Genomic DNA, 13089 nt, shown 5'->3' with positions numbered 1-13089 from the left:
TTAGTGGCTCCACTACCCTTTTCTAACTTACTTCCTGATCCCCAACTGCAGTTGTCACGTCCGTGACCTCAAGGTAAGGGACATCTGGCTACAAGTGGTTTCTCTTGATTTTTAGGCCATTTTCTCCCCCATTCATGTTAGTGTGTTTATATGTGTAGTTCTGTAATGTGAAACTTACGAGGTGTGATAGAAAAATACAGTGAATGCTGCTGCCGAGTGCCATCCAACGGAAAGGCAGGGATCTTCAATACGGGAAGCTGCGCATCAAACCTTAGTAACTGTGTGACAAGTTTCAACTTGTTCGGTGCAATCAGTCGGGTGTGAGCTACAATTGAGAGAAGGTATGTTTTAAAGTGGGCTATAAATCATCCTCTATCATGGCAATGCTCCATGTCACACATTGCTTCTGATTGGGCAATTTCTGTCAAATAAAAACATGATAGTGTGTCCTCATCCACCTTTTTCACTGCATCTGGCACCCTGCGACTTCTGGATCTTCCCCAAAGTCAAAATGATTCAAGACATCGAAGTAGCTATGGCAGCGCAACTAAAGACACTCACGAAAGAGGACTTCCAGAACTGCTTCAGAAAGTGGCAAGAACGAGGGGATAAGTATGAAGCGAGGGGGAGTATTTTGAGGGGGATTAATGGCAATGTGTCTTTTACTGTAATAAATTTATTTTTAATTTAAACATTCACTGTATTTTGTTTATTTATTATTATACCTTGTACATTCTGTACTTTGTTTCCATGGATTTGTCTTTATCCTCTCATTTGATCTTTTTTTCACTTGAATGTATTTGGGTTTCTGTGCCCTGTTATCAAAATGCCTTGTCCAAACCCTATTGCCTTTCTTTTATTAGAGCCTGGGTGCCGTTAAGGGTAGAATCCTTAGTTTAACTAGCACTGAGCACCTACTGTGTGCAAGAGAAAGGCAGGATTTGTCTTCTTTTGACTTGATCCAGTGGGTTTCCAGAAGGCTTGCACCATCATTATACTGACAGATGGCAGGAATGGGCACCAATTGGCGGTAAGACCAGACATAGTTACCCGTTGGGTAAATCAAACAATGATTACTTATTTAATGGATGCAGAAAACATCAGCACAGGATGCACAGTGGAGAGATCATCACCAGAATGTGTAACTGGGTGGCCCCAAAGCCTCACCCGCAGATGGCACAGTTGTGGATGATAATGTCTGAATTAGTGGGGGGCGTGTCATACCTGGTTCTCTGAGGCTCATGATACCTGGAGAAGAGCTGGTTCTCTCTAGGCCCGGCCTTACATACAGAAGCGTGGAGCTGGCTTGCATGAGACCACCTCTTCTGAGCCACGTAGCAGCTCCGCAGTGCACAGCGATTGCAGGGTACACGGTATTCAGGCATAAACATCTTTTACTTTCAGACAGTTCTGACTATTACAACCTGGTCTCAGGACATCCCTGAACCCAGGGCTTGCAGTATGAGCGCCTGCTTTCCTGATGTCTGGGCGGGGCGTGCTAACTAGCGTGGGCCAACCTTGCAAACCCCAGAACCCTTAACACAAGCCTCGGAAAGATCAAGGCAGGTAGAGAGGTGGAGTTCTAAGAATGACAAACCCAGTACGGTAGGGACTCTGAAATTAAGTTAACTTACAGAAACAATTTATAGATATTTAAAATGCAGAATTTGAAATGTAAAATGCACTATCTCTTGCATACTTTGACTGCCAGTTGGAAGCTCCTGGGGATACCAGGGGAAGCTTTAAAAAAATACTGATGCCTGGGTTCCACCCTGAGATTCTTGGTTGCAGCCCTGGCATCAGGATTGCGTAAAGCTCCCCAGGTTATCTTGAAGCTGTGAGCAGTGATTCTGATCAACTTCAGAAGTAATGTCTGTTCTCATGTAAGCGGTAACCCTCAGAAGCTATTAGAGGAGGGAGTTTGCAATAGGAGATGGCTCTTTCCTAATGTTTTGCCTCCAGCCCTTCAGAAAAATATCATTCACTCTCTAAGAAAAAAGTGCTCAGTGTCTCTTAAATGCTAATAGTAGAAAAGAGATGCTGGAAATTCTCCACCACGTGCAGGCAACCTGCTTTATGATCAGATGTTTGAGTTGTGTTTTTTGGGACAGAGTTCCATGCAGAAAAGCAATCCCATAGTCACTTGAGACGCTTGCTCATCTCGAAGGGTTAACCTGAGTAACTGTTTCTGGACCTTAAGATGTAGCTCTGGACAGGCATGCTGTGCAGGAGGCGGCCGAGAGAAAATAGCCACCATCCTGTTAAATTGAACTCCGCGGAGCTATTCTCCAGCATCGTCGGAGAGGGTTAGAGCCATTTCGTGCCTGCCATCTGTTAGGCTGCTGAGGAAATCGTTGCTTCTTTGTGTCAGTGCCACGATGAACTTTGAGATCTCATGACAAATGAGAAAATGCTCACTCTTCAGTTAGTTGTATGTTTTTTTTTGCCCCCCACTTTGGGTTTCGGAATCTCTCTAAATTCAAAAGTCCATCCGTTGTTCAAATTTTGAAATTACCGCATTGACAATTTCTTGAAAGGTTGATGGGAAATTGTGGTCTGGACTGAAGCTCCTCTGTTATTTGTGTTTGTTTAAGGATGTAGTCATTAGTTTCAACAAAACCCAAGTCATTCTTGTCAATCAGTCCAAAGGAAAAAAAAATTCCCGTGGTCCTCAAGACAGGAGACATACAAAAAGCAGCCAGAAATAATTTAATGAATGAATTACCACAGAGTATGGTTATTGTAAATGGAAACAAGATATGGGGTAAGGAAGGGGAGAAAGAAAGAAAAAAAACTTACCAAGGTCCTACCTGTCACTGATAGGTAAGGCTGACTATGAAGAAACCTTTTCTGTCTGAAATGACATTTCAGACAATTGGAGGATATGGCATGGAAATTCAGAGTACCTCAGTTCAGGTCTTCTTTTTTTTTTTTTTTTTCTTTTCCCCTCTGAACATATCCATAGATTAGAGCTGAAACAAGTTCTGTGCAACTTTTCTGCCTGTATCTTGGTGATCGGCTCTAAAGCCCTTGCAAAACTTGGAGTCAGTCACATTTGAGGCACTAGGGTGGCTCCCCTTTTTAATTACACTTTTAAATTGAATTAAACTATGCATCAGATTGCAGTTGGAACCATTCCAGTATGGAAAGGAGTCTTTTTATATGTGTGAATTCAGAAGCTAGCATTATAACTTCTTTCCCTAGGTGTTAATTGTTCTGTCAAGTGCTGTGAGAACCATTTCTTCTTAGAAAAAAATAAATGCTAATAATGTTTTGGGGCCTTATTAAAAAAGGCAAGGAATTTGCAGAAAAGAGTTGGGGAAGAGCAAAGCAATAGCCAGGCATTTGTCCCCCGCCCCTGTTCTACTGTTCCCCCTCACCTCCACCATCTGCCTCTGAAACCTCTTTCCGGTGGGAGTGGGGACAATTCTCAAAAGAGGGTATCTGCAATTCTCAAAACAGAGTATTAGTACCTTGAGAATATATGGTCATCTCTGTGAGGGATGTGGGAAGCCACAAGATAGAAGGGCGGAATGCTCCTTGGAGAGCATTCATTTTTCTCAAAGATTTGTGGAAAAAACACTTTCTTATATCAAAATCAACACATCACTTTGTAGAATGTATAATTGGAATAGACTCTTAATTTTGAAAAAAAAAAAAGAATTTGCTCGGGGCACTGCGTAGAATGCTGCATTGTACAGGGCAGGTGTTCTATTAGGTGGAATATAATGGGACTACCGGAGGATGGCAATTACATATGCTTCAGCCTGATACAAGCATGTGGAATTAGGACATCCCCCAGTGCCACACGGCCCTGTTCTACTGGTGGGAGTCAGGTCTCTCTCTGGAAGAGTTGGAGAAGCCTGGGTGGAGGCCACCTCTGATCCCTGGAACTCCCAGATTTCCCATGTCCCTCAGAGTCAGCCTTTGCATCCTGGCAGCATGGCTTTTGCCTGTGAATATCTCGTAATGCAAAACGGGGTAGATACCCCATAAGCTAGGGCAAACCTTGCTGTCAGGGGCATCACAGCTTATTTTGAGGGCTGAATTAACGTAGAGCTCTTAGCCATTGAGAAGGAAGTATATCAGTATAAAGAGCATTTGCTGAATATTAAATTTTAAATTATTTTTCCCTGTAGTTTTTTTGAGGGGGTGCAGTCATGTTTTCACTTATGGTCAGAGAAAACACTCATCAGAAGAATTTTCTATGTCAATATAATGTTTATAACATACTGTTTTTCCCCAAATGGAGGCAATTCAGATATACCTATATACTGCGGGTTTCTCTACAGTGTTTATCCAGTGGGCTTGTTGAAATCAATGGGAAGGGGTGGAGTCAAATAACAAGGAAAAAATTAATGAAGCAGTATTTTGCTTCTTGATTCTTGTAATTATAGTGGTGCTGTTGGTTCTGCTATAGTGAAGCTCTTATCTTTCCAACAACAGACCTCTTTTCTGGTTTATTCCCTCAGATATATTTGAACTATCATCTAGATGGAAATTGTATGGCAGTTGCCAGCAGGAATAACCTTTATTTTTATTTACAAAACACATTTCTATTAAGAATGTCAGCTATGGCAGTACCCCAACTTCTTTGTTGAAATAGTGTTTCCCAGTCAAATCTGAATTTCCCTTCACTAAAGCGAAATTTGACAATACATTTGGCATTAGATTAAGATTAAAATATAAAAAAAAATCTGAGGGTTTGATTTAATTCAAATATAGCCAAGAAGCCTAAACTGGAAGTCTGGCTATGCTGTGCCCTAGCTGTTACACCTAAGCTCTCTGGGCTTCATTTTCTTCCTAGGGGAGGGAATAATAGTAGGGCCTGTTTTATAGGATTGAAAGGATGAAAGTTCAAGACACGTTAAAAAAAAAAAAAAAGAAGCTGGAACAGTGAGTGCCTGGCACAGTAAACACTCAGCCATCTCTGCAAGAGATTGTGTTGAATTGGTAGTCTTGAAACGTTTGGTAGAATTTTCCAGTGAAACCATTTAGGTCTGGACTATTATTTGGGGGAGATTTTTAATTACAAATGTAATTTCTTCAATAGTTGTATGGCTGTTCAAATATTTTGTTCAGGAGTATGAGAGACGTCAAATTAAGACAGTCCTTTTTCACAATTCACGTAGCATCTATTCTGCCCCCCACAGTTGATACAATCAGACAAAATAATTTTTCTCAACGAAAAGGTCTGGGTAGCCCACTTATCACTATACTGTTCATATTTTGAAGTACCGGAGTAAGCATTTTTTTAAAAATAGAGACTGAAGTGCTTGTGAATTTTGGCATTTTATTTTTGCAATAAATGTGTGACCTCACTGTATAGCAACGGTTAAATACTGTACATTGCAAGAGGGAATTGAACAGCTGATTTAATGAAACCATTTTAACAAGAACCAGTTGCAGTGTTAGGTTGTAATTACAAAGGAACCTGCCTGGACTTTAATTTGTCATCTTGTTATATTTGAAAATGGTCCTGGATTTGCATTTCCCAGATGTCAGAGACAATGATGAGAGGTCCCAGGTGACAAGCCCATACATCAGCAAAGTTTTAAACAAAAGCCAGCATTTTTCTGATGAGCTAAAATTTTACTGACTCCAGAGAGGCCTGATAAGAGTGTTTTTGTCTTAGAACATGGTTGGTCATGCTTATCCACTTCACTTATGTGACAGGTATTTATAATCTCTCATATCTATAGAGAATGTTTCAGTTTATTTACTAAGCACTTCCATATCTGTTATCTCATTTGATCCCTGAAACAGCCCTGGGAAGATGGTAGGAGTTGCCATACGGATAAGGAATCAAAGGCTCACAGTGGATAAGTGACTTGTCCAAGAGCACACGGCTAGTAAGTGGCTGAACTGGAATCATTGTGTGGCCACACATTTATCAAACCTCAAATGAAAGTTTATAGTAATGCTACGTAATGCTACATCCATCTAGATATCCCTTGATTTATAGTTCCTGATCACAAACTATTGTGTACACCATGTCATGACATTGTCATTGGATCTTACTTTTGCAACCTCTTTCTCTGAAGTGGAGTAAATACCATTTTGACTCACTTGATGTGTTTCTCAGTGTATGTAAAAACACATCTTGTGAAAAGTCCTTTATTCAATTTCTTTCAAATTACCCTGTTTGATGTGTGTGTGTGTGTGTGTGTGTTTGCTGTGATCTTGACTACTATGGTGAAAGAGCTAGAAGTCGTTAGACTAATGGTAGTTTTTTTCATCTGTAAAATGAGGTGTTTGGGTTAGCATCTGGGAAATACAGAAACAGGGTTGGAAGGGACCTTAATAGCCTAGGCTTTGAAATCAGATGGATTACAGACCAAGTGTTGGCTAGTAAGTCCGCCGTTCACTAGCTCTGTGGTCTGAGACAAGTTAACTTTCTTTGAAGTTACATTTCCTCATTGGTGAAATATAATTGAAAATAGTGTCTATTTACAGAATTGTTGTAAAGTGATGAGTACAGTGCCTGGAATACAGTGACCATTCAAAAAAAGTGAGCCATTAAAACAGATGCTCTCTTTCTGGATTAAGAGAGTGGTTTTTCTGGGTTAGTGAGTGCTCTCCATTTCCCCATAAAACAGCATCCTGAATAACCACTGCTGGTATACCTCACTCATTCTCTTGTAGGTTTTTGGTCTCAAAGGTTGAATTAACATCTTTTGCAAAGGTTATTTGCATTTATTCCCAAATCTGTTTATGCTCATTGCATTTATAATGATTTCATTTAGTTAACTATTACATATACTGGTGTATTAGTTTCTTATTGCTGATTTAGCAAATAACCACAGACTAAGTGGCTTAAAACAAATACACATTTATTATCGTACTGGAGGTCAGTCTGAAATAGGTTTCACTGGACTAAAATCAAGGTGCTGGTAGGGCTGCATCTTTTTCCCAAGGCTCTTAAGGGAGAATCTGTTCCCTTGCCTTTTCCAGCTTTAGAAGCCACCTGCATTTCTAGACTTGTGGCTGGCTTCTTTCTCCATTTTCAGAGTCACCAGCATAGTATTTTCAAATTCCTCTCTGACGCTCCACCTCTCTTTGATTAGATTGGATTCACGGGATAATCCAGCATAATCTCCCCATCTCAAGATCCTTAATTTAATCACATCTGCAAAGTCTCTTTTGCCATGTAAAGGAACATACTGCGGTTCCAAGGATTAGAGCATGGACGTCTTTCGGGGAACCATTAACTCAGCCTTCCACAACTGTTGACATTTGAGAGAAGAGAAAAAGGGGAGTTTTTATGAAACCTACCTAGTTCCTTTGGAAAGACTCATTAAGTTAAATTGAAAACATTGCTTTTGAATTGGATGTGGGTGAGACAACTATAAAATTTGTGGGAAATTGTGAAAGTCAAGGATTCTGCACCCAGATTGCTTCAGAAGTGTTTATGTTCTTGCTCCATTTAGAGAAGCTCACTGGAAATCAGAAAATGCATTATGGTTTTGATTTATGGGAGAAATACAATTCAGAAGTCTAGTTAATGGACTTGTTCACAAAGAAAAGTCCTTAACTCCGCCCCAGAAGACGGGCAAAGGCAAATACATGTATTTTTATATATAAATCGAAGTAAAATATTTTAAGTGTCTTCAGTACTATGTTTTTATGTTTTCCCACTTTAAGATAAAATTTCTCACTTTCTTGGTTAACTAGCTAACTGCCAATCTCAATTGTGTCAGATAAAAGGTTGTCTATTGTATTATTTAACCAACTCACATCTCAGTACCATCTCTTCTGTCCTGAGTTTATTCTCCCTGAGCTCAGAGATTCTTGACATTTTGGTGGGAGTCTTGGACTTCTTTGAGAATTTGATGAAAGCTAAATCTGACCTTGAAAAATACCTATACAAACAATTTTTTCTTTCTTGTACCTTGGGTACAAAGAGTTATTATACTCTTCGGTTCTTGGACCGTTCTCATCTTCAGTCTGCAGAGCCATCCTTTTATTTTTATTTTATTTTTTAAAATTTTATTTTCACCTTCCCCTCTCATTCCCATTTTCATTCTCACCCCTGTACCACCCTCCCTAATTTATTTAATACTTATTCTTGGAGAGCTATGTGTTATTAGAAGAAAAAAACTATTATTTTGCAGAGTCAATATTTCATATACAATTGTGGGTGAATTTATGCATCTTCTAAAAGCTATTCTTGGAGACTAGAACATCTACGGGTCCCAGGTCAGGAAACTTTTCCTGAATCTGCATTGTCCAATACAGTAGCCACTAGCCTCATGAGACTATTTAAATTCAACTTTAAGTTAAGATTCTATAAAATTGAAAATTAAGTTTCTCAGCCACACTAGCCACCTTTCAAATCCTCAACAGCCATACGTAGTGATTGGCTGATACTGTATAGCACAGCCAGATAGAGAAGCTATCCATCATTGCAGAAAGTTCTGTCGGACACTTCCCTAAGTGATCTATAACTCTTTCCAGCTCTAACTCTACGGATTGTTCTAGTTGGAAACATTTTCTCTAACTGGCATGCCTTTCTCTAACTGGCATGCCTCTCTAACTGTGTGAAATGACTCATTCCTCACAACGGGGTTAGAGAGTCCCTGATAGAGCAGATGGGAGAAAAGCCTCAGGACATGAAAACTGTAATGGTTCTAGATCCAGCAAGTTAGAAAACTGCATATATGCCCCTTACCCTATTGCCCTGTGGGGGAATTCCACACTGACACACACACTATAATCCTTGAGGTCATAATTATAATCACTCACACTTATATATAATATATATATAAGCAATACAGAATGCTTTGTAATTTGAAAACCCGTTGATTTTACAGCTGCGTTTAATGATAGCGATTGTTGTAACGAATGGTTGAGGATGGAATGTCCAGACAGGCCTGCAGGTAAGAAAATACACAAGGTGAAAATACACAACTGTGAAAATACACAATGAGGAAATACAACAAGCAGGCGTTTTACTTTCCTCATTGAGACACCTTTCAGTCTACTTTAGGAGGTCATTCAGAGGCTTCTGCTTTCTTTGATTCTCTTCTTGCTTCTCCTCAGGATTCTGGTTCCCTCCTGAAATTGGGGGAGTCAAGTTCTCCATTCTGGTCTCTGCTGAGAGGGGGGAAAGGTAGACCCTTCCTATGACTTTTGCCTTTTTTTTATAGGAGGTTCAGGTATTTAGATTTTATGGAATGGGGGCAGACAAACCCTTCTCTTTGCTAAATACGGCATCTCTCACAGCGCAATTTCAGTAGGAGTGAGGGGTGGAAGGAACAAATCGAGGCAAAGAAAGGAGAAATGACCTGCCTATTATAGCCACATTTTCTGATAAAGACTGAAGCTAAGAATGGTTCAGTGCCATACGTAAGATTATTCAGCTAGTGAGTCTCTGTGCTTTAAATACTGTTCTCATACTTCTGCATATCTGCTTGCCCCTATCTATCAATGTATCTATGTATCTATCTGTGTATCTATCTATCTATGAATCTATATCTTCTATCTATCTATCTATCTATCTATCTATCTATCTATCTATCTATCTATCTATCTATCTATCTATCTATCTATCTATGCATCCATCTTCAGGAGTGGAGTTACCTACTGGTAGGTATCGATAAAGGCTACCTTAACATTCTCCTCAGTTTGATTAAACTTTAGACAAATTTCTTCCTGATTGTAGGCTCTGACCTCCCTTTTCTTTTTAGAGAATTTACTTTAGAAAACTTACAATTGTATTGTAAATTTTCTACAACCCAGGAATCTTTCTCAAGGATCTGGAAATCATCGTCTCTTTGGAATGTAATGGTGGAAGGAGATAGCATCCCTGTCTCTGAGTCTCTGTGGGAGCCTAACTTCTAAAAGTGACAATTAGCAAACACAAATGGCCTAATTACATGAACCAGCCTCCCTCCAATGTCCTCCAGTACTTTTCCATTAGCTCACCCAGCATTTAAAAATTCTTCTGCCTTTTGTTTCAGCAGAGTTGAGTTCAACCTTTCTCCCCTATTGCAATAGTTTCAAGTTTTCCTTAACATTTTTAACAAGTGTCCAGTGAAGTTTTTCTCCAACAGTGTAATAATATATTTAATTTGATTAAGTATAAGAGTATTATGCAGAATGGCTATACCGGTTTATAGTTCTACATATCTATATATCTATATATATATATATATATATATATATATATATATATCTGTTAGTAATACCTAAGAGTTCCTACATTTCCATTTCTACAACCCTTAGAATTATTTAGAACTCTAATGTTTGTGAGTTAATAAGGTTAAGTGGTATCTCATTTTTTAAATTGGCATTTCTTAAACTACCAATGTTTCTGAGCATTTTTAAATATGTTTAATAGCTTTTTGGATTTCCTCCTCTGTAAATTGTCTGTTCATAGACTTTGTCCTTTTTTTTTTCTATTGGGATTGCTGTTTTTTTCTTGTTGCTTTGCAGAAATTCCTTTTACATTTGGTAAGGCCTTGTGAGTTTTAGACATTTCAAATACTTTCTCCTGTGCTTTCAACCACTAGTGACCTTTGTTCATGTTGGCACTTGTCAAACAGAAATGTACATTTAAAAAACTGTTTATTTTGAACTTCAAACTTACAGAAAAGTTGTAAATGTATATGTAAGAACTCCAATATATTATTTAATCAGACTCATTATCTTAACATTTTGTTCCACATATGCATATATATACATACATATACATATATGTATTTATGTGTGTGTGTGTGTGTGTGTATGTGTGTGTGTGTGTAAAGAACCATTTGCAAATAGGTTACAGACCTGTTCTTTACTCCTAGTAAAGAATTTATATGTCTTTACTCCTGGTTATCTTATTGTGTGTTTCTTAAGAACAGGAACAAACCATAACTGGAATACAAGCACGAAATCAGGCAATTTAACATTGATTTACTACTATGTAATCCACTACGCAAGTGTGAATTTTGCCAATTCTCTCGATATTGAGTTTTATAGTTAGTTTTTCCCTCCAGTCCAGGATTCTACCTGTCAAATCTCTTTTATTTCCTTTTTTTCTTTCTCTCCCTTAGGATTCTTTTTTTTATGCCTTTAACAGTTTATTTAATAGACTGTTCCTCAGTTTGTGTTAGTGTGATGTTTTTTCACGATTATGAATTTTTTGCAGAAATGCTACAAAGGTGATACTGTGTTCTCAGGGCATCATGTCAGGAGGCATATATCAATTTATACCCTTTCTGTTAACTTTGGTCACTTAATTAAGACGAGTCTACCAATGACCATGTCCTTCTTTGTCATTAACTAGTATCACATAGACGTGGTGTGACTGTGGAAATATAAATACATCTGTACTTTGCACTTGTCACTTATCGATATATGCTGAACTCACTTCCTATTAGCTCATAGAGATCTCTTCCTTGTTACAAATCACTCCATTGTGTGTATGTATCGTAATTTAGCAATTTCCTATGTATAGACATTTAGGTTATTTCCAAACCTTCACATTTTTACAAATAATGTTGTAATGGATAACCCAATGCAAATGTATTTCTTATTGGTAGAGGTGTATCTTCAGGGTAAATTCCTAGAATGGGGATTGCTAAATTAAAAGAAAATGCGTGTGTAATTTTGTTAGAGATTGCCCAATTCCCCAGCAGCGGGGTTATATCATCTGCATTCCCTCCAGCCATGAGCGAGAGTGCCGCACAGCCTTGCCAGTAGACTTTGCCAACCTTTTTAATTCTTTGCCAACCTGATAGAAGAAAAAGGGTATCTCACTGTAATTTTATTTGCTTTTCTCTTATTCTGAGTAAAATTGAAATAGTTTCGTATGACTAAGGATCATTGTATGTCTTTTTAATGAGTTGTTTGCTTGTCCTTTAACTTATTGTTCTCTTGAGATTTTGGTCACGTCCCCCGCTTTATTGTAAGAGTTTTTAAGTATATTAAGGATAATACCTTTTTGTCTGTGATACATTCTGCAAAATTTTTTTCCAGTTTGTCATTTTCGGCATTTTACTTTGGTTGTGGCGTTTTTTTCCATGAATAAAATGTATAATTTTTTATAGTCAAATTTATCTTAAAATTTTTTTCAACTGGTGTTTAAATCTTAGAAACTTTTCTTATATCCAGGTTATATAGATGAATTCAATCATGTTTTCTAGTGCTTGTATGGTTTTATTTATTTTTTACTTTGCTATATATGGATCCATTTGGAGTTTATTTTCGCATGTAATAAGAGGAATGCATTTATTGTTTCTTTTCCCTAAAGACTATGCCATTATCTCAATATCATTTTTTTAAAAAGTTCATCTTTGCCCAGGAGTTGGAAAGCTACCTTTATCATGTAGTAACTGTCCCTATGTATTGGGTCTCCATCTGGGCATTCTATTCTTTTCTGTGGCACCAATCTGTCTGCCTTATTCATGTGCCAGTACTACATGGTTCTAATTATGGGATGCTTTGTAGAATATTTTAATATTTGATAGGCCCCTTTTCCTAGTAGCTTTGCTTTTTTCAGTCTTTTCCCTAGCTATTCATGCACGTTTATTTTTCCACATCAACTTTTGTTGCAACTTATCTAGTTTAATAAAAATAGCTTATTAGTATTGCCTTAAGTTTACAAATCAATGTCCAAGAACAAGGGCTATCTCTCCATTTGTTCAAATTTGATTTTGTGTCTTTCCGTACTGTGTTTGTTTTCTCATACTGGTTGTAGTAGTTAGCTATGGCTGCGTAACAAATTATCTCTAAACTTAGTTGCTTAAAACAATAAGCATTTGTTATCACAGATATTTTCTATAGTTCATGAATTCAGGAGTGGCCTAGCTGGGTGGTTCTGGCTTGGGGGGGTCTCTCATGAAGTCATAGTCAGGATGATGCCTGGGGCCACAGCTATCTGAGGCTTAATTGGTGCTTCTGAGATGGCTTACTCACATGGCTGGCAAGTTGGTGCTAGCAGGAGACCAGTTTCTCACCAAGCAATCCTCTCCATAGGGCTGCTTGAGTGTCCTAAAACATGGCAGCTGGCTTGCTCTGGACAAATGATCCATGGTGTGAACTATAGTTATTTTTTTATAACTTAACCTTGGATGTCACACAACATCATTTCCATAATTTGTG

The sequence above is a fragment of the Rhinolophus ferrumequinum genome, chromosome 24, assembly GCF_004115265.2.
Source record: "Rhinolophus ferrumequinum isolate MPI-CBG mRhiFer1 chromosome 24, mRhiFer1_v1.p, whole genome shotgun sequence".
Classification (NCBI taxonomy): Eukaryota; Metazoa; Chordata; class Mammalia; order Chiroptera; family Rhinolophidae; genus Rhinolophus; species Rhinolophus ferrumequinum.
The sequence above is the reverse complement of the archived record's forward strand: the minus strand, read 5'-3'. Positions refer to the sequence as shown.